Genomic DNA, 17520 nt, shown 5'->3' with positions numbered 1-17520 from the left:
CAGCCACAGCAATGCACGATTGGAGCCGTGTCTGTGACCTACACCACAGCTCACGACAGAGCAGGAGCCTTAACCCACTGAGCGGGGCCAGAGATCACACCTGTGTCCTTATGGATACTCATCGGGTTTGTCACAAGGAGCTAGTCTACTCTGCTGAGCCACAACAAGAAATCCTAGACAAGATTTTCTCTTAGGTAAATCATACGAACTGCACGTTTCCTTGTCTAACGCTCATTGAAGTGTGAATCTAAGAGGTGGTCATGAGGCTGCTTGTGAGAAAAAAGAGGCGTGAATGGTCCTGTGTTCCCAGATGGTGGCCTTCTTCACCCTGCGTGCCGTTGGCTTAATTTAGCATGTCCCCTCGTCCCCTACCCCACACACAAGGACTGTCCCCCAGCCGTGGGGAGGCAGGACCCCAGGAAAACCACCTTAGAGAGACTTGCACCAGCTTTAAGGCTTTCCCCTCAGCCAGTTCCCACACAAAACACCTTATCTCTGGTTGAGAGGAGGCGGCTTTCCCGAAGGAGCTGCTGAATGGCAGGAAGCTGAGCAGCAGCAGGAAGAACGTGCGCGCCCAAGGGGCAGAGATGGAGGAGCCTCGATGGGACGCACAGGGCCCGAAGGAGCGGGCTCACCGCAGAGGGCTCTGTTGTGAGCACCCGATGGCCTGAGCACGTCCCGGCGGGGAAGAGAGGGAGCAGGCCGCACCCTCGGTTCTTGTTCTGCGTCTTGGCACAAAGCTGCCCAGGCCACAGCCAGGAAGCTGTCTGATTGGGAAAATGGTCTCATTGGAGAATCAGCTCCTAGGCTGCTCAGGAAAGGGAACTGAGAGCTTTAGAACAGCCCTGAACGTTCCACAGCCCTACACCAGCTTTTGTGTGTGTGTGCTTTTTAGGGCCGCACCCACAGCCTATGGAAGTTCCCAGGCTAGGGGTTGAATCATAGCTACAGCTGCCAGCCTACACCACAGCCAAAGCAATGCAGGATCTGAGCCTCGTCTGCAACCTATACCACTGCTCAAGGCAACGAGGGATCCTTAACCCACTGAGCGAGGCCGGGGATCGAACCTGCGTCCTCATAGATACCGGCCGGGTTCGCTACCACTGAACCACAATGAGAACTCCCGTACACTAGATTTAAAGATTCTTTCCAGGAGTGTCTGGTGGCACAGTGAGTTTAGAATCCGGGGGTGTCACTGCTGTTGTGTGCGTTCCATCCCTAGCCCAGGCACTTCCACGTGCCCAAGCCTCTAAAAATAAAGTTAAATAAATAAATGAAACTTTCTAAGGAGGAAAAGGTGGAAACATGAGAAAGGTACACTTCAGAAGTTAGTCTTAGATTTCCCCCTGGGGTGCAAGGGAATTAGCGCTGGGACACGGGTTCGATCCCCAGCAGGCACTGTGGGTTAAGGATCCGGCGTTGCAGCAGCTGCAGCTTAGGAGGAAACTACGGCTTGGCTCGGATCTGATCCCTGGCCCAGGAGCTCTGTGGGGCAGTGAAAAAGAAAAAAAAAGTCATTCTCCCCTCGCCTTGAGGTCACTCTCTGGGTACTCCCGGGGGTAGGTGTTTCTGGACATTCCTCTAGAATTTTCTACATATAAATGTGTCACACAGTTGAGATCTATTTTGCTACTCAAAATCTTTACTTAAAAAAATGTATCTTGGAGTTCCCGTCGTGGCTCAGTGGTTAACGAATCCGACTAGGAACCAGGAGGTTGTGGGTTCGATCCCTGGCCTCGCTCAGTGGGTTAAGGATCCGGCGTGGCCGTGAGCTGTGGTGTAGGTTGCAGATGTGGCTCGGATCCCGAGTTGCTGTGGCTCTGGCGTAGGCTTGGCAGCTACAGCTCCGATTAGACCCCTGGCCTGGGAACCTCCATATGCCTTGGGTGCAACCCTGGAAAAGGCAAAAAAAAAAAAAAAAAAAAAAAGACCAAAAAAAATGTATCTTGACTATTTCACTTTATCATCATATACAGACAGCTCTGTCCCATCCTTCCGACCATTTGGTTAGTAATCCATTGACTAGTCCTTATTGTATGAATTTAACCCTGCGATTCAGGATGCTGCAGTTTTGCTTTGTGCTCCTGCGTAATTGGTGTTGCACACACATCCTTGCACACACTTATCTGCACACTGTGCATGTTGGATCTTTCCTTAGGTGAGGTCAAGCAGCCCGTTGCTTTAGAAAATAGGCTACCTCATGCCCAGAGCCCCCTCCTAGCAAAGGCCTCCTAAGGGGGCCTGGTGGGGACAGAGCCAGAGCTGCCTCGGGTGGCATGGGTCACACCCTGAGTTTTCGCATGCCACCAGGCCTGGGAGAGGAGACAGTGCCTGTGAGCACCTCAGGGAATTCACCAGGACAACCAGACCTCATCCAGGCCTCCCTGGGCACTGCCAGCCCCACACAGGCCCCGGAACAGGCCCCTTGAGTATAGCTAAATGTCGGCAGCCTGAGATTTAGCCCCTGAGAGTGCAAGCCTGGGAGAGAGCAGGTGCGAGGGCGGGGAGGGGGGCATCTGGCGGGGGTTAGGGTTTGGCCCCTGAGAGCGCAGGTGTGCCCAGGAGAGAACAGGGGTGGCCGATTGGGTTTAGGGCCAAGTCCACTGAGGCTGTCCTTTGTCACCATGCTGTGACTTCCTCGTTACTTGCAAGTGTTTATTTTCCAGATCAACTTTGATGTCCTTTGCTGTCCCTTCCGAACCCCCCACATCCTCTTGGTCTTTGGTTGGAACTGGGGAGAAGTGACATTTCTTACATTTGAGTCATCAAAACAAGGAATAGCTTCGAGGGTGTCCAAGTGAACTGACATTTTCTATCGTTTCTTGGCTCTTAGAAGTTTCTCTGAGCCGCCTCCCCTCTCCAGCCTGGTGCCCCAGGGCAGATCGCGCCCCAGGGGGCAGGCAGCCCGGTGAACCCAGGGCCTTGTCACAGCAATTGGCAGGAACCTCGCTGGCACTAGGCGGCCCCTCTGCCAAGTGTTACTTAGGGAGCTGGAAGGGCTAATCTGTGTCGCTTGTAAACCTTGGCAGAAATATCTTGGTCCCCTTTATGGGCTCCCGGGCAATGGCGTTTCTAAACATCCTGCTGCTAATGTTCCTCTTTTACGGCATTTTTAAACCAATTTTCAAGTGAGTGTCATAAAAATCACTCTATCCAGGAAGTCGGTTCTGTAATCTCCAGGACACGAACTTTAAAAGCAAGACGTCCAGGGCTGTTGGAGCCTGAGCGCTTCCACGCTGTGCTCGAGGGTGAGTTCATTAGCAGACCATTAGGGCAGAAAGCTTCATACCAGGGGACAGGCTGCAGAGGACTCACGGGGGGACAGGCTGTGGAGGACTCACGGGGGGACAGGCTGCAGAGGAAACCCCCCCCGGCCCCCGCCACCAACCTGCCCTGGGAGTAGGTGCAGCCTGTTGGGTGGTGTGAATGAGAAGCTGTGATCAGGGAGCACAGAAAAATTACTCCATCCTTAGCAGGATGAGCTGATTTCCAAAGAGTTTACCTCCAGGGAGGTTCTGTGACTCTAAAACATGGACACACACACACACACACACACACACACACACACACGAGACCCTCGTGTCGCAGCGTGTCTTGTTGTGATGTGCTGTGGCAGTTCCTGCTGTTGTTGTTGTCTTTTGTGTATTTGTCTCCCTTAGAGTCTCCGTACTCCAAGGGCAGGGCCCACGCCTGCAATTTCTCTGCAGGGCTTCTCTGGAAAGGCTTCTGGAGACGACGACCCGGGGTCACAGGCAGGACCAGGCTCACAGAGGTGCCTGTTTGGGGGCTTTTGGGGGTTTGGGTTTTTTTTCCCCCCCTTTGTAATAGCTTTATTGAATCATAACTTACCCACAAGAAACTGCATATCTTTAAAGTGATACATTGGGTATATTTTGACATGTATGCATTCATAAAACCATCACCGCAATGAAGATAATGAAAATACGTACCACTCTTCAAAAATTCCCTGTGCCCCTTTGTAATTCCTCTTTTTCCACCTCCTCACCATCCCTGCCATCCCCAATCATTGAACTGCTCTCTGCAGATAGACTGGTTTGCATTCTCTAGAGTTTTAAATGAATGGAATCATACAGTACACACTATTTTTGTGTGTGGCTCCTTTCACTCAGTAAATTATTATGAGATTCAACCAGGTTGTATCATGTATCAGCAGTTTGTTCTTTTTATTGATGGCTAAAATTATTTTTGTTTTCCTTTTGTCTTTTACAGCCACCACTGAGGCATATGGAACTTCCCAGGCTAGGGGTAGAATTGAAGCTGTAGCCATCAGCCGGCTCCACAGCCACAGCCACAGCCACACCAGATCCGAGCCACGTCTGAAACCTACACCACAGCTCACGGCAACGCTGGATCCTTTAATCCACTGAGTGAGGCCAGGGATCGAACCCAAGTGCTCATGGATCCTAGTCCGGTTCATTACCACTGAGCCACGATGGAAACAAACACAGAAACCAACAGCTCAACACAAGAAGCAAACAGCAGTGTTACTTTGGAAAATGCTTCATTAACCTGACTGTTGTCTGATGGGCACCGTGGGTGCCTGGCTTGAGTGTCATAAAACGTTAGTGCCTCGGAAGTTCCCTTCATGGCTCAGTGATTAATGAATCCGACTAGGAACCATGAGGTTGCAGGTTCAGTCCCTGGCCTTGCTCAGTGGGTTAAGGATCCAGCATTGCCGTGAGCTGTGGTGTAGGTTGCAGATGCAGCTCAGATCCTGCGTTGCTGTGGCTCTGGTGAAGGCTTGGCAGCTGCAGCTCCAATTCGACCCCTAGCCTGGGAACCTCCATATGCCACAAGAGCAGCCCTAGAAAAGGCAAAAAGACCAAAAAAAAGTTAGCTCCTTGGCTGAGGGTTGGGCTCCCCCTTCCTTGCTTTGTCTGCGGTTTGTTCTGCTTGGGAGGGGGAGGGGGCGTTCTGAGGAGAACCCCAGGCAGAGCTAGGGGGCAGCAGTGCCACATGAAACACTCTGACAACGCTCCAGCCCGTGGCCACCCTCTCCCAGGACCGCACCCGGCTCCCGGGGCCTTGGAGCCACCAATCTCTCTGTCCTTGACAGGTGCCAGGTTGTGAGCACAGGAGTCCATCCCAGATCATAGGATGGGCTTCTTTTTTTTTCCTTTTGCACCAAAGATGATGCTATTTCTCCTCCTTCCCTTTATCCTGGATTTAGCCTGGACCCAGCCTGGACCTTAGGGTGATAACTTCTCGTGGAATCAACCGACAATGTTACAGAAAAAGAAACTGAAGCTGAGAAGGGAGGGTGCTCCCCCTTGGGCCCCTGGTTCCTCCTTTACGCCCCACAGGTGCCCACAGTGTGAGAAAAGCACCCTAAACCACAGCCATTCCTTGAAGAATGGCTTTACAGAGAGAACCTCTCCTAATTTATTCTCACTTCCCAAACTGGACCTAAACATTTCATCACGAATGATATTGTCCTTTTACGTGGTATTTTGTAGCACATGTTACCGATTGTTTAAATTCACAGTAACCCAGCACAATAAACGAGGCCTGTCGTCCTGCTACGAGAGGAGGAGCGTGTAGAACAATGTGGTCAAATAACGTACCCAGGGGGTTCCTGTCGTGGCGCAGTGGTTAATGAATCCAACTAGGAACCATGCGGTTGCGGGTTCAATCCCAGCCCTTGCTCAGTGGGTTGGGGATCCAGCATTGCCGTGAGCTGTGCTGTAGGTCACAGATGTGGCTCGGATCCCGAGTTGCTGTGGCTCTGGCGTCGGCCGGTGGCTACAGCTCCGATTGGCCCCCTAGCCTGTGAACCTCCGTATGCCACGGAGGAGCGGCCCACGAAATGGCAAAAAGACAAAAAAAAAAAAAAAGAAAGAAAGAAAAGGTGAACCTCGAAGAAAAAAATGAGCAGTAAAAATATGTTATATTTTTTACAATTATAAAATTAAATTATATTTTAAGGGCTCCCCTACCTTTCTAACCGTGGCAGATTTTAAGGTGATTATGCGTATCCTCAGTAATATATTTGCTATCCACCTATTGCATAAAAGGGTGGCTTGTGAATTCAAGATTATTTTTAGATTTATGGCCCTTTCTAGTGAAAAAGGGGTTTTTCAGGAGTGCTTCCGATTTCCAGTGTCTGGCGATTTTTCCACGTGCCATCAATAATGCTCCCTACCGACCTCCTCCTTCATATAAATCCAGCATGACATTCCTATAATGCACAGCGCAGAAGAGTGCTCTTAGGGCAAGAAAAAATCTGTGTGAATCACATCAGGCCAGCATGTGGAAAACATCCACCCTGCAATTTATGAATTCAGATGCTCCCAGGACGTGTTCTGCTATTCTAAAGAGACGTAGGTGTCTTTATAGGCATTGGCATTTTTGATAAATGTTTATTGTGGGCACTGTGAAAACTGCTGATTTGAAAACATATTTTTGTAACCCCTTTTTTGGGCCCACCTCTAATGTTTATTACTCACATTAGCAAAATTGCATGGCTCTAATGCCCAGTCTAAAGTCATTTTGTGCTTTAATTTTTCCAATGTCAAGACCTCGTTCCAGGCATCCGTTGCGATTTCAGTTTGGCTTTCTCTGCAGGTGTGCTTGGAGCCTTGGTGTCTGTGTACCTCTTTGCTGCTGCCTGGGTACAGTCCGTCTAGGAGGGGTTTGGAAAGATCCTTGGGTAAGCAGCAGAGATTCAGTTAAAGATGTGACAGTGCATAATGTTAGGTTGTGTAACTTCACGTTATGTTACTGTTACTCTGGATTACGTTTCAGTTGTGTCGTGTTGCATTAAGTTGCGTGTGTTATATATTACAGTGCATAATGTTATGTTGTGTAACTTCACATTATGTTACTGTTATGCTGTGTCACATTACAGTTGTGTCGTGTTGCATTAAGTTGCACGTGTTTATATCGTGTATTTATTGTTTCATTATACTGTTTTAGACTATAGAGCTATGGTTGCCATGCAGAAAACTAATGTCGCTAATTTCATCAGCATTGAGAATGGAGTAAGTGGGCGAAATGGCACACACCGCCTACGCTGTGCCTTCCCTAGGTAGTTGCTATTGTCTTCACTTTCCCTCTTATGATGTTATCATTAAAAATCCAGGTCTCAATTGGTTCCTTGGGTTGTTTTAAAAAGCTTGGAGTTCCCCTGGGGATCAGTGGGTTAAGGATCAGTCCTTGTCGCAGCAGCGGCATGGGTCACTGCTGTGGTGCAGGTTCAATCCATGGTCCTGGGAACATCTGCATGGCACGGATGTGGCAGAACAAACAGCCAAAAAAACGGTTAAAGGCTAACATTTGCTGCAACATGGATGCAACTAGAGATTATCATACCAAGTGGGGTGAGAAAGAGAAAGGCAAATATCATATGATATCACTTACTTATATGTGGAATCTAAAATATGACACCAATGAACCCACCTAGAAAACAGGAGCAGACTCCCAGACATAGAGAACAGACCTGTGGTTGCCGGAGGTGGGTGGGGGAGGGATGGACTAGGAGTTTGAGGTTTGTAGATGCCAACTATTCCATTTAGAATGGACAGATGATGAGGTCCTGCTGTGCAGCACAGGGAACTCTATCCAATCTCCTGGGATAGACCATGATAGAAAAGATTATAAAAAAGAATATATATTAGGTGTATGTATAACAGAATCTATACAGCAGAAATTGGCACAACATTGTAAATCCAGTATAATTAAAAAAAATTTTAAAGACATTACAAAAAGGAGTTCCCGTCATGGCTCAGCAGTTAACAAACCTGACTAGTATCCATGAGGACGCAGGTTCAGTCCCTGGCCTCGCTCAGTGGGTTAAGGATCCGGTGTTGCCGTGAGCTGTGGTGTAGGTCACAGACATGGCTTGGATCCTACATTGCTGCGGCTGTGGTATAGACCGGCAGCTGTAGCTCCGTTTAGACCCCGAGCCTGGGAACCTCCATATGCCACAGGTGTGGCCCTACAAAGACCAAAAAAAAAAAAAAAGTTAAAAGTTTGAGCCTGCAACACTTACCCAGCCTCCTGTGCATGTCGTTGAAGGTCTCAGGGGCCAGGAGTTCATAATGGATCTTAATTCTACTGTCCAAGCTTCTGAGTCAGCAGCCCTCATTCACTCAAGTGTAGACGCCAGCAAATGCCACCTCCCTCCCCCCCAACACCTCCCAGCCCCCTGCGGCGGCGGGAAGGCTGCCTGCTCAGTTCTTCCTACAAGGACGTCTGTCTTGCTCAGCTCCTGGCCTGGGTCTGGGAAGGGAATTTAACCTGTTATCTGAATAGCAGGTACAATGGAGCATCAATGGAGGAATTCTCTTTGAAAGTCTCCTGGTCACTTTCAGGTCTTTGGGAAGAAACCATACGCTATTCTTTTTCTGAGAGATTGCTTCAGACGCGTTAGAAATCCAAGGAGGAATAAATCAGATTAACTGTCAAACTCCACAGGGTTACACTTTATTCCAGAATCGTGGGTGTTCTCTTCTAATGCAACTCAAAGGTTGTTCACTCCTTTTGGGTACGTTACCGTAATAAACAGACGGGGGCTGGGAGAGGTGCATATCCTTGAGCCCTGCAAATAGTTAGACGGGTTGGTTGACAAAGCATAACGTCTAACATTGCAAAAACCCCAGCCTCTACTCCTGTCTTTTTTTTTTTTTTTTTTTTGTCTTTTTTGTTGTTGTTTTGTTGTTGTTGTTGTTGCTATTTCTTGGGCCGCTCCCGTGGCATATGGGGGTTCCCAGGCTAGGGGTTGAATCGGAGCTGTAGCCACCGGCCTACGCCAGAGCCACAGCAACTCAGGATCCGAGCCGCGTCTGCAACCTACACCACAGCTCACGGCAACGCCGGATCGTTAACCCACTGAGCAAGGGCAGGGATCGAACCCGCAACCTCATGGTTCCTAGTCGGATTCGTTAACCACTGCGCCACGACGGGAACTCCTACTCCTGTCTTAGCAGCAAAAATAAGTAAGTTTGTGTTGGGTCCAGGGATTAAGGCAGGAACCCAGGATAGTTCCAGGCTCTGACAAAGGAGCGGAGGGCTCTGCCAACAGCCGTCATCAAGCTCAGGTCCTCTTCCCACGAGGAGGGGCTGTGATTAGATGAGCAGCTCCTTCAGCTACGCAGCTCGTTCCACTCGGTCAGAGCACCAAGTCTCCAGATATAAGAGCTGCAATGTCCAGCAGGCAATGAAAAAACACAAGTCAGTCCAAAAACGAGGAATATCACAGCCAGAACGAGAAGGGACCGTCACAGAGGCTGGAACCACCGGACAGGGTTTTCAAGGAGCCAGAACAAAAATCCGTCGGTGAGGAATTACTGATTCTCCGAAAACAAATGAAAAAGTAGAAACCTCAGCCGAGACGTAGACCATATTTTGAAAAGAACCAAAGACGGTTATAGAACTGACAACTACAATAACCAAAATAAAAAATTCACTCTGATGGGTAGTGGAGTGGGGGAGGGGTGACCTTGAGGACAGACCGGGAGAACCTACACAATCACAATAACGAGAAAATAGACGGAAAAAAAAACATGCACGGAGCTTCAGGGACCAGTAAGGAAAGATCCAACATGCACAGCCGCAGAGTCCCAGGAGGAGAGGAGAAAACCCAGGACCTGAAAGGGGACCCAGGAAACAAGGGCTGAAAAACTGGGAAATGTCATAAAGGACACGGATGTGGTAAAGCTACAGATACAAGAGGGTGAGCTTGGCCCACACCGGACAAGCCAAAGAAATCCACCCAAACCCAGCATAACTAAACTTGAGCAAACTAAAGACAAAAAATCTTGGGAGTTCCTGTTGTGGCTCAGTGGGTTAAGAACCCGACTGGTGGAGTTCCCGTCGTGGCGCAGTGGTTAACGAATCTGACTAGCAACCATGAGGTTGCAGGTTCGATCCCTGGCCTTGCTCAGTGGGTTAAGGATCCGGCACTAACCCAAGCTGGGACATAGGTCACGGATGCAGCTCGGATCTGGATCTGGCGTTGCTGTGGCTGTGGTGTCGGATGGTGGCCATGGTTCCAATTCGACCCATAGCCTGGGAACCTCCATGTGCCATGGGTGCAGCCCTAAAAAGACCAAAAAAAAAAACTTGAAAGCAGCCAGAGAGAAGGCACAAATTACTGACAAATGAACATCATCAGTTCAGATGAGTGTGGATTTATCTTCTGAAACCCCAGACGGCAGAAGAAATTGCATGGCATTTTTCCAGTCCTGAAAGGAAAGATCTAAAGTTCTAAAGCCTCCATCCTTCAAGCGCGAAGGGAAAGTGTAGACATTCTCAGAGGAAAAAAGACTAAGAGAATCTGTCGCCAACAGACCTACCCTTCAAGCATGGCTAAAGGAGGTTTTTCAAACGTTAAGGAAAGGACAAAAGAAGGACTCCACGCACCAGGAAGAAGGAACCACAGAAAGAGCAGAAACGGAGGTAAATGCAACAGACGTCCTTTTGCTCTGGAGTTTCCCAAGTCAGATTTGATGATTGCAACAAAAAGGATGACACCATTCCATGCCCAAGACTAGGATATTTAAGAGTGGAAATGAAATCGAACCCAGGTTTCCCCACTTCGCCTCTGGAGGGAGAGCAGCCCAGGACAAGGCAGACACCCCCTGGGGGCTCAGCGGAAGACACTGCCTCGGAGCCATCACGTGTCAAGCTGGTTCCCAATTTGGGAAAAGCGTGATGAGCTGTGCATGATTAGCCCTGTATCACTAAGACTCCATGCACAGTTGAACCGTCCTTAAAATGTGAGTTTGCGCTCCCTGATGACTCCAGTGTTGTCACTGCTGTGGCGTAGGTTCGATCCCTGGCTCAGGAACTTATGCATGCCTCAGGCTCAACCAAAAAAAAAAGTGAGTGTGCAAATGCGTGTACAGAAAAATCCCTCTTGCTTATCCTTCCTTTGAGTTAACTTCAGTCAAGCCTGCTGATGCCCAAAATGCTTCTCTCTGAGGACAGAGACAATGCCTTGAATGACAGCAGCTACTTGTGTCTGCAAAGCCATCGTTCCAAAGGGTCTTATTCTGCCTTGAAGGTGGTTTGTGATCTTCTGTGTTCCCCGGAGCCTTTGCCTCCGTGATTTCTCTGATCCCAACAGCAGTAGCACCGCTACCACCTGAAAAAGAGAGCACGCTGTGCTGAGCGGGCCACCAAGAGGCAAAAAGTGAGATGACTGGAGGCGACAAGGCTGCTAAATGGGGAAACAGGGACCAGAGGGCAGCCCCAGAGATGCGGGTACTGGTTGCCCGAGATACTGTCGAGAGGGGACGGGGAGGGGACCAGCCCTTCTGTCCCAGGAGCCTGTGGCTGGGACACCCTCTCCTGCACGTGGCCTCTCTGCTCAGCCTTCAGATTACACATTGGCCCTTTCAGGGCTGTTCTTCCTCGTAGAGGTGGCCTGGGAGGGGCCCCTGCTGGGGACTGTCAGGGTCTCAATCCCCCTTTTTCTGGTCCCCGCGAATAGTTTTCATCAGCCCCGCTTCTGTGGGTCTGGGCTCCCGTGTCCCCCAGCTCGACAGTCGTCCCCACAGCGGGACCCGCCTCCCCTGACCCCCTGAGCCTCTGCCTGGTTCTGTCTTGGCCTCATGTTCCTGTGTCCTGCCTCTCCCTCAGCGATCCTGGCCTCTGCAGAGTCACCAAGAGTCACTGCCACCCAGGCTCCTGGCATCAAGGTGTGGAAGAGACGCTGGACCAGGAGAAGGGTGCCTGGACCCATTCTTTAAAGTGTCACCATCCAGGGCAGTCGCCTCCCATTGGCCCTCCTGCCATCTCCCGTCCACGTTCTGGCTGCACATCTGCCCTCTTGCCCTCCTGGGCGTGAGCCCATGGGATGCCCACCGTGCCTCCCACACCCGCGAGCTCCAGGCTGTCTGCTCAGGCCGTATTTCTAGGCTGTGAAGCTCAGCACAAGAGCCCAAACCTGAGAAACTTCCTGTTAAGGAAAGTGACCTTGGGAGCCTTTCCCAGGAAGATGAGCTGTCACCGGAGTCTCTGAGGGTCCTGGCAGGGCGACAAGAGAATGAGCCTGAGGGAGTTCCCGTCATGGCTCAGCAGTTAACGAACACAACTAGCATCCAAGAGGACAGGGGTTCGATCCCTGGCCTCACTCCATATGCTCCATGTGCGCCCTAAAAAAAACAGAGAGAGAGAACGAACCTGAGGATTGCACTGTTGGTTCCAGGTGCCTCCCCAGGGGGACCTGGAGACACTGCAAACATGCCCCAGGGCTGGGGAGCCTGCTTCCCCCTTCTGCGCCCCCAACCATCCTGGGTAAAGCCTGGAGCCACAGACAAAGTTCTAGGGCCCATCCTGCACCCCACCTTCCATCAGGATCCTTTTTTTTTTTTTTTTTTTTTTGTCTTTTTGTCTTTTGTCTTTTCAGGGCCGCACTTGCGGCACATGGAGGTTCCCAGCTCGAATCGGAGCTGCAGCCGCCAGCCTACACCACAGCCACAGCAACGCGGGATCCGAGCCGCGTCTGCAACCTACACCACAGCTCACGGCAATGCCAGATCCTTAACCCACTGAGCAAGGGCAGGGACCAAACCCGCAACCTCATGGTTCCTAGTCAGATTCGTTAACTGCTGAGCCACGACAGGAGCTCCAGGATCCTTTTTTTTAAGTTTTCTTTTTTTTCTTCCCTTCCTCCCACCTTGCCTCCAGTCTCCCTCCAGTGTCAGCCATTGTCCAAAGCAGCGGACATGGGGCCTAGGACTTGCAGGGCACAGAGCTAATGTTTCCGTGCACAGATTAGAGCAGGTCAAAGACCAGCCCTGGGTGTCCTGCCCCCCCCAGCCCCCATACTCTGAGAGTGGGACCAGGATTTATTACTGCCTCTCTCCAAGACGGAATCTGGAATCAGATGGGGGTCCATTGCCTTTTTTTGTTTTCTTTTTCCAGCCACAGCCATGGCACATGAAGGTTCCTGAGCTAGGGATTGAACCTGTGCTTTAGCAGCCACCCGAGCCACTGCAGTCTGATTCTTAAGCCACTGCAGCACAGTGGGAACTCCTTTTTTTTTTTTTTCAGCTTTAAAGCACATGATCACGCTGTATATGACTCTTTTTTTTTTTTTTTTTTTTTTGCTATTTCTAGGGCCACTTCCGCGGCATATGGAGGTTCCCAGGCTAGGGGTCGAATCGGAGCTGTAGCTGCCAGCCTATGCCAGAGCCACAGCAATGCAGGATCCGAGTCATGTCTGCAACCTACACCACAGCTCACAGCAACGCCGGATCCTTAACCCACTGAGCAAGGGCAGGGACCGAACCCACAACCTCATGGTTCCTAGTCGGATTCGTTAGCCACTGCGCCACGATGAGAACTCCTGTATGTGACTCTTTTTGTCTCTGTGTGCACATAGAGGCAAAACTAACCCTAGACGGGAGCATTTCAGAGGAAAAAAATAGAATCTAGAATGTTCTGAGCCGCTTAAACTGCTCTGCGAAAGTGGCAGGAACAACTGTGGAAATGTTAATATTTATGCTGTACTGGGGCTCCATGTTCACATGTCAAGTTTGGATGTGATTGTGAGATGTATATAAATGGAGGAATTATTATAATTCTCTCATAATTTACTACTTGACCAAAATAAACTAATAAGATAAATAAATACAGCTGCTCATGCCCAACTGACTAATATGACCTGAGTAGAAATAAAATATTGGATGAGCTGGATATGCCAAGTTTAAACTAGATTAGCGACAGAATCTCAGTGTGCTGTTTCGATATAATTAACGTGATGATTTAATATGTTTTTCGCTCAGAATCGTGGTGAGAGGTTTTTTTGTAATAACGTAGAAATGAGTACACACTCTCCCCAAGCTGCGGAGGAATAAAAGGTTGTAATATTTTTGAGTTCTCTTGGCAGAGCAATCCATTCTCATCAATCTCATGCTCGGCAAAAGAATATAAGGATGTTTTTCTTCCAATCATTCATGGCCATTATTTAATGCAGGGTAACAGCCGCAGTCTTCATTAATATATTAACCTATGGCTCAAAAAGGCCTTGCAGTAAAGCAACTGTCGACTCCGCGTGGCAGGTTTATGTCACGGGGCTCACAGATATTCACCGCTGGGAACCCTGACCTCAGGGATAAGCCCAAAGTTAATAACCAGTGGAAGGAGGCTGGCCAGCGAGCCCAAAGAGGGAGCCAAGGAGCCGACCTCATGGAACCGGACCAGGCTCTTCAAGGGGACTGGTCAAAGCCACGTGGGATGCAACCTTGTGATGGAAGGAACATCCTGCAGCTTCCAAAAGAATGAGGTGGACCTACCTGTTGTGAAACGGAGCAGGTGCTAAATGGATGGTAACAGGCAAAGATGAAGCGAGGCTGTGGGATAAACTCATACTTGTGCAGCATTCTAGCACCAGCGGGTCCCCAGAGGCACAGGCTGACCCACGGCCTGACCCCCCCCTCGATCAAAACCCACTCAGGCTCCCTGGAACCCCTTAACATGTTGTCCTAATGGCCCCAGGTTTCGGACCTATTAAGGAAATCGTAGACTCGGGGAAGCGGGATGAGGCGGGGAGGCATGTGTCTCTGGATCCTGCTTCCCGATTTCCAGGGGACTCAGGGTGTCCGTGCTGCTTAGAGGCCAGGCACGGATGAGCCTCCACGGAAAGCGAGAGCCGCTGCCTCTCTCTTAGCCTGAAGGTCATCAAAGAACATCCAGGCATTTCTAGGAAACCAGAAATACAAAGGGGAAAGAATAAGAGAAACAAGAAAACGGGAACCAAGAAATCATATGCACCTATGATCCCATATTGATTTAAAATATACACAGTGCGTCAGCGAAAGACAAATATCTGATGATGTCATTTAAATGTGGAATCTAAAAAAAAATCACACAAACGAACTTATTTACAAAACAGAAACAGACTCAGAGACTTAGAAAACAAACTTACGGTTACCCAAGGGGAAAGGGGATGGAAGAGGGATAAATTAGGAGTTGGGATTAGCAGCTACACACCACTATGTAGAAAATAAACAACAAAATCCTAACTGTGTGGCACGAGGAAACCATATTCAGGATCTAATAACAACCTATAATGGAAACGAATTGAAAAAGAATATCTATATATGTATGACTGAGGCACTTTGCTGTACACCAGAAAGTAACACACCATTGCAAATCAACTATACTTCAATCACACACACACACACACACACACACACACACACACACACACACAGTGTGTTTGTAAATGCACCAACATATGTACGTCCATACATGTGCATCTATATTTGTATCTGGGAAGATATGTACTCAGACACAAACACTGCTAATTTCTGGGCGGTAGGATTCTTTTCTTTTGCCTTTTTTTTTTTCTTCCAGCTGCACCCATGGCATATAGAAGCTCCCAGAGCAGGGATCCAATCTGGGCTGTATCTGTGACCTATGCCATCACTGGGGCAACGGCAGATCCTTAGCCCATTGCACCAGCCCAGGAATCGAACTGGCAGTGCCACAGAGACAAGCTGGATCATTAACCCTCTGTACCACAGTGGGAATTCTGTGGTGGGATTTTTTTCATTGTTGTACTTTTCAGTTTTCATCTTCCGATTCCATAAATGTGCAATGCTTCCAAAATTATACAAAAAAATATTTTTCAAAATAGTAATAAACTAAAATAGTATATTAAAAACCTAGAGTGGGAATTCCCGTCATGGCTCAGTGGTTCACGAATCCTGCTAGGAACCATGAGGTTGCCGGTTCGATCCCTGGCCTCGCTCAGTGGGTTGAGGATCCGGCATTGCTGTGAGCTGTGGTGTAGGTCGCAGATGCAGCTCGGATCTCGCGTTGCTGTGGGTCTGGCATGGGCCATCAGCTACAGCTGCGATCCAATTCGACTCCTAGCCTGGGAACCTCCATATGCCACAGGTGCAGCCCTCAAAAGACAAAAAAGACCAAAAAAACCAAAACAAAACAAAAAACAAAAAAACCCTAAAGTGATCTGAGATACTGTGGGAAACAGAAAAGAACTTCAAAAAAAAAAGACTAGGAGTTCCCGTCGTGGCGCAGTGGTTAACGAATCCGACTAGGAACCATGAGGTTGCGGGTTCGATCCCTGGCCTTGCTCAGTGGGTGAAGGATCTGGCGTGGCTGTAAGCTGTGGTGTGGGTTGCAGATGCAGCTCGGATCCTGCGTTGCTGTGCTCTGGTGTAGGCCAGAGCAGCTACAGCTCCGATTCGACCCCTAGCCTGGGAACCTCCATATGCCACGGGAGCGGCCCTAGAAAAGGCAAAAAGACCAACAAAAAAAGAAAAAAAGAAATGAAAAATATGGGAAACAGTAAAAGACCTAGAACATGGGTCCAAAAATATCTGCCATCCAGCCAGTAAGAGTTCCAGGAAGAGCACCAAGAAACCCGGGCTGAGTGTTGTTAAAGAGATGATGCAAGGAGCTTCCTGGTGGCGTGTCGGGTTAAGGACTCAGTTTAATCCCTGGTCCTAGAACTTACACATACTGGAGGCGAAGCCAAAAAAAAAAAAAAAAAAAAAAAGAGAGAGAGAGAGAGAGATAAGGTAAGAAATGATCAGAACCAAAAGCACGAGTCTTCAGATTGACAGTTGTCAGTACTCTGTATGAACAAAAGACCCACATCTCAATGCATCATTCAGAACCCGCAAAAACTAGCATGGGATTTTCCAAAGACCAACAGATGCTAGAAAATAATGAAGCAACACCTTCAAATTTCCAAGGGGAAAAATCCCGTTGAAGTAAAATTCTTTAGGACAACAATCAAGCCCGAGGCAGAATAAGATTGTTTTCAGGTGCAAGGTCGTGTGCTGACCCCTGCTCTCCCCTCCCCTTGTGGGAAGTTACCCGAGGATGTGAATCAGACAAGGGACAGAAAGGCTCAAGGAGAGGGACCCTGGCCCCTTGCCCCTTCCCCGCCCAGGAAGCAGCCCTCAGCTTACCGAGGGCAACCCCAGGTGACAGCCGTCTGGACACCATCTCAAGAAGGGACACAGGACAACAGTGTGTCCCCGATGTCTTTACCGAGGATGAAGGGCTGGGGTTTCCAGAAACAGGAGCTGGGCTGGAGTGTGTGGGGGGGATCCACCCACGGGGAGGAAGGGGAGAAAGCAGGGTCTGATGGGGAGCGGCGGAGAGGGCGGGGCCTCCGGGGCGGGGCCGCCCAGGGGTGGGCGGGGCCTCGGTCGGGGAGGCTCCCAGCGCTGGGGCAGCGCGGAGGGACTCTGGACCACCACGTCTTCGTCAGACGGTCATACGGCCACGGCCCACTCCACAGTAACGCCCACCCCGAAAGCACAGAGATGCGCTGTCAACCAGCTGCTGACTCTGCAGGGGTGATGACAGGTGATGGTTCTGCAGAGTTTTCTACGGGGCGGGGGCCAGGGCCCCACAGGGCAGGATAATCTAAGTGAGCAGTTTCCTAAAAACGGGTTCGTGAAACTTACAGGAGATATAAACCAAATTAATGTTTAAGATTCTATCTCCAATATCCATTGCCTAGGCTACCTTTTTGTCTTTCTCTCTCTTTTTTTTTTAGGGCCGCATCTG

The sequence above is a fragment of the Sus scrofa genome, chromosome 18 (genome assembly GCF_054392235.1).
Source record: "Sus scrofa isolate SSC_HxYL_T2T_F1_AM1 chromosome 18, Sscrofa_HxYL_maternal_Yorkshire_Landrace_v2.0, whole genome shotgun sequence".
Lineage (NCBI taxonomy): Eukaryota > Metazoa > Chordata > Mammalia > Artiodactyla > Suidae > Sus > Sus scrofa.
This window is presented reverse-complemented; position numbering follows the sequence as displayed.